Source organism: Macaca thibetana, chromosome 14 (genome assembly GCF_024542745.1).
Source record: "Macaca thibetana thibetana isolate TM-01 chromosome 14, ASM2454274v1, whole genome shotgun sequence".
NCBI lineage: Eukaryota > Metazoa > Chordata > Mammalia > Primates > Cercopithecidae > Macaca > Macaca thibetana.
Window position 1 is genome coordinate 94,292,929 of NC_065591.1, and position 5,396 is coordinate 94,298,324.

The window sequence follows — 5,396 nt, forward strand, 5'->3', positions numbered from 1 at the left end:
CTCACTTATTCAAATATGTTATTTCCCTAAGTGTTATTTTGAAATTTTTTTTCGGAAAAAATAAATCACCATAGATAATAATGGTAGCTCCATTTGTTGAACAAATGTCAGATGTTTTCAGGTGCTTGACATGCATTAATCCATTTGATTGCCTCCAACCCCACCTACCAGCCAACCTGGTCTTCAGTCATAGGCTTTAAACCTCAATATATAAGGGTGATCATACAGGACTTTGCAGCAAGCTTAATTTCATACTTCAGCCATGCTCATTATAGCTTCCATCCAACCTTTCTCTTAATTTCCTTATGTCACTTGATACCATTAGCCATTAAGTTCCTTTGTGGTCACAGGCAATGTGATTTAACCATCTTCAGCTCCTACTGGTGAAGGTCACCTCCTTTTGTTGTCTTGCACATCATAGTAGACACTACGTATGTTACTAAGAAAATTCAAGACCAGATGCAATGGTTCACACTTGTAATCCCAGCACTTTGGGAGGCCAAGGCAGGTGGATCATTTGAGTCCTGGAGCTCGAGACTAATCTGGGCAACATAGTAAGACCATGTCCTAATAAGAATGACAGAAAATTCCAGGCAAAACAGATGTGATGTTTAAGAGATTCACTATTTTAAAAGCAATACAAGTACCCTTGAAACAAAAAGAATCAGTGGGTCAGTATTACTTAATCTCTTAAAAATTACGCCCACTCCTGGCCAGATGTGGTGGCTCACACCTGTAATCCCAGCACTTTGGGAGGCCAAGGTGGGCGGATCACCTGAGGTCGGGAGTTCAAGACCAGCCTGGCCAACATGGAGAAACCCCATCTCTACTAAAAGTACCAAAAATTAGACAGGCGTGGTGACACATGCCTGTAATCCCAGGTACTTGGGAGGCTGAGGCAGGAGAATTGCTTGAACCCAGGAGGTGGAGGTTATGGTGAGCTGAGATCATGCCATTGCACTCCAGCCTGGGCAACAAGAGTGAAACTCCAGCTCAAAAAAAAAAAAAAAAAACCAAAAAAAAAACCCAAACCATAACAAAACAAAACCATGCCCACTTCTAAATCTTGAGTCAAGATTTAGGCAAGGTCTCATTTGCAGCATTTGTACTGTGCAAATAACAGGGTTTTTTTCCAAGTTGCACAATATTTCTGCTCCTCCTCAGGTCAACATGGCCCTTAGTAGTCTTCAACTTTATTTTCTGCCACTCACCCATTGCTCACTATCTCTCAGCCACCTTGGTTTTGATTAGTTTCTAAATATGTCAAACTCTCTTTTTTTGCTTCAGCGTCTTTGACTGGAATCTTTCATTCATTCTTTCCCTGGCAAATTCCTACTCATTCTTCAGGTGTCAGCCTCCATGTTACTTTCTCAGACTGTCTTTCTCTGACTTCTCCCATCTAAATCATATCCCTTTGATAGTCTCTTTAGTAGACCCTTTGTTCTTTTTCTTCATAACACTTAACACAATTTGTATTTACAGTTTTTAATGCCATAGTGTGTTGTCAAAATTCCCATGAGGACAATAATCATGTATTTAACACCACTATATGTGCAGCACTGAGCACAGGGCCTGACAGAACAGACCCTTATTGAGTAAATGAATGAATGAATGAATGGCTTCCTGTGAGTTAACATGGAACCTGAGAGGAGATTTCTTCCTCTTTAAATACCACTGCTGATAAAGTACTAAGGCAGAATCATTGATAAAGTAGATCATGGGCCAAATTCTGCCTTTAGATATCAAAAGGAATCTTTAGAGAGGAAAGATCAACGTAGTTAAAAAGGATTCATGTAGGAGACGGGAATTGGAACTGATTTCGGATGAGGAGGCATGGCATTTCAATTCTGGAAAGAGCATAAGGTACAGATATAGGCATTAGAATCTTAATAACAACAATTAACTGACATTTATTTATTTTTGGTATGTTGTTATGTTTTTGTTTTTGAGACAGAGTCTAACTCTGCAACCTCCAGCTCCCAGGCTCAAGTAATTCTCATGCCTCAGCCTCCCAAGTAGCTGGGATTACGGGTGCGCGTCACCACACCCAGTTTTTGTATTTTTAGTAGAGATGGGGTTTCGCCATGTTGCCCAGGCTGGTCTTGAAATCCTGGCTTCAAGTGATCCACCCACCTCAGCCTCCCAAAGTGCTGGGATTACAGGCGTGAGCCACCGCGCCCAGCTTGACATTTATGGAACGCAAATGTACTAAGTGTCTATATTCATTATCTGATTTGAGACACTGTAATTTAGAAGAGGCAGTAGCACAGGAATTGAAAGTTCAGACTTTGGATTCCAATCACAGCAGAGTAAGCTTGGGCAATTATTTAACATCTCCGTGCCTCTGTGTACTTAGTCCCTTGCATGATTGCCTTCGGGAAATCCATAGGAAAGGCTTTTCCTGGACTTCCATCGGCTTTTGGGATCCTAGAATTCTTTTTTCCTTCCTTGACAGGAAATACGTATAGGAAGAACAAGGTCCTCTCTGCCTGGTGTTTGTCAATATAATTTCTTGTGACTATTTTCCCCTCAACATAAGGTTTTTCTGAGTTCAGATTTTGGGGCTGATCAAAGAAGAGATGTGACCACAAGGTGGCAGTAGCATGCAACAAGCTTTATTTGGGTGGTGCTTGAGAGACTGCATGTAAGGACATCCCTCATAGCTGGAGACGGAGACCTTCCAGAGGCAGAGGTGTATGGCCCCCACGCAGAAGGGGAAGAAGGCAAGGGAACTACTCCCGGGGTATGGGAGAAGCAGAAATGGGGTTTATCTGTCTAGGCGATGTTGTACAACTGCAAAATGAGGAGTCTCTGAGTCAGAGAACTTGGAAGGGCAGCAGAGGTTTGGGGTCTTTTATAGCCCTATGCTTTGTCTTATCTTTGGTTAACAGATGCCAGGTACAGTTTTATCTTTGGCTAGCAGGCAGACTCTAAATGGCTAAAAACATGGCCATCTGAACTCTGTGTGTGTGTGTGTGTGTGTGTGTGTGTGACTATTTTCCCCTAAACATTTATTATTATTATTATTTATTTATTTTTTATTTTTTTTTTGAGATGGAGTCTTGCTCTGTATCCCAGGCTGGAGTGCAATGGCACAATCTCATCTCATTGCAACCTCCATCTCCTGGGTTGAAGAGATTCTCCTGCCTCAGCCTCCCAAGTAGCTGGGACTACAGGCGTGCACTACCATGCCTGCTAATTTTTGTAATTTTTAGTAGAGATGAGGTTTCACCATGTTGGCCAGGCTGGTCTCAAACTCCTGATCTCAGGCAATCTGCCTGCCTCGGCCTCCCAAAGTGCTGTGATCACAGGCGTAAGCCACCGTGCCTGGACCATCTGAGCTGTATTTAAGGGATTACATGGATAACATTTTGAGCTTAGAGAAGGTAAGCTTTTGAGCTAACAGTCCCAGCCTGATGTGAAGAAGCAAACAATATGTGCCCAATATACGCGGGCCAATCTTTAACACCTTTATTTTCCTTTTAATTCATTGATTTTTGAAACTAGAGTTGCTGAAATTCTAATTCACATTCAATTATTAAGGTTTACTAATTAAGCCTTCTAATAATATTTCTGTAAATTTTTAAAACCTGACTTTTGATACAGACGCCAACATTTTAAAGCTGTCATGGATTTTAAGAGTTCCAATATTATCTATAAAAATCTTTTTGGCAGTTACTTTGGCTAAGTGATCATATACAAAATAAACTGATTAAATCAAGTGGGCTATTGGATGCTTTCTAGTTCCAAAACCCTAATGAAGGGTTTTATGAAAATTAAAATCCAAAGTTTCACCACAGAAATATAAAGTGACTTTTTTTTTTTTTTTTTTTTTTTAGCAGATGAAAAGGTAATGCTTGGGATGCCTGTAAGTGGCTAAAAGTTGGAAAGGGAAGTTCTGATATGACCCAAATCTGTAAGTTTTTAATGTCCTATTTGAATTTTTTAAAAAATTCAAAAATTCAGGAAGATATGCATGCCATCTGTGTACATACTGACAAAGACTATCTCTTTGACCAAACTTTACTCAGCCTCTTCTGAGCCCTCTTCTTGACTAGGCCTTGACTTTGGGCCCTACCCCACCTGTAATTGTTGGCCTACCTCAGTCTTAACAAGAATCCTGTCAGTTTAGTGAGGATTCCGCCACTCTGGATATCTGATCAACCCTGATATCTGATCAAATTCCTCCTTCTCCACTTCTGAAGTGTAAGCCCTTAGCCTGCCTTCAGCAAGAATCCTACTATCCTTGATGTCTCCTCTTAGTACTTTTCCATCCATTGACCCTCCTAACTCTAACTGTTGGTTATAAATATCCCAGCAGTCCTTGCTGTATTCCCAATTGAGCCCAATCTTGCTTCCCTATTACAATGTTTTGATTGCATAGTCCTGAATAAAGTCTTCCTTACCATTTTAACAAATGTCAGAATATATTTTTCTTTAACAATAACACACAACCAATCCTAACATTCTTTTATACTCACCTAACTTAAAAAAATAAATAAAACATTACACATACAATTGATGCATAGGAAAAATTTTTCAATCCCATTCATAATATAGCAATAAAAAATTGAAACTGAAATACTATTTATTATTCAACAGGTTGGCAACAATCCAAAAGTCTGACAACTTACTCCACTGATAAAGTTGTGGGAAATACAGGCACTCACATACATTGCTGGTTGGATTGCAAAATGCCAGCATACCCATGGATGGGTATGTGGCCATATTAGGCAAATTTACATATGGATTTACCATTTGAACTAACTTCTGGGAATATATCCTAAAATAAGATGTGTTCCCATGACTATTCATTGCAGCACTATTTGTAATAGCAAAAGCCTGGAAACCACCCAGATGTCCATCCATAGGGAAGTAGCTGAATATATTATGGTACTAATTTTATCTATGACTGGGGAGCTTATTCAGGTTGGATCCTTAGTCTTTGACGTGGCCCTAGCAGTTTTTGGCTGCTTTCTGAATTATGTTGTTGAATATATTATGGCACATCTACACAACGGAGTACTATATAGAAACGAGGAATAGCTCTATATGTATTACATAATCTCTAGAATTTATTATGAAGTGAAAAAAGGTGGAGAAAAGTATGCTACTATTATTTATCTAAGAAAAGGGTAGGTATAAACATGCATAATTACATTTTTTAAATGAAAAAATGAATCATAAAAAGTGTTTAAGTCATTACTTATGGGGCAGGAAGGAAAAAGTAGAGGGGAGACCAAGGATTTTCAAAACAAAGGGAGTTACAGATGTGCAATCAAAGAGGTTAAATAAAACCTTGACTTCCTGAATTTGAATCGGAAGTATCAATGAGTTTGTGATATATTTGATTTAAAAAACAAAAACCAAACCAAAACAAACCCATACTAACCAGC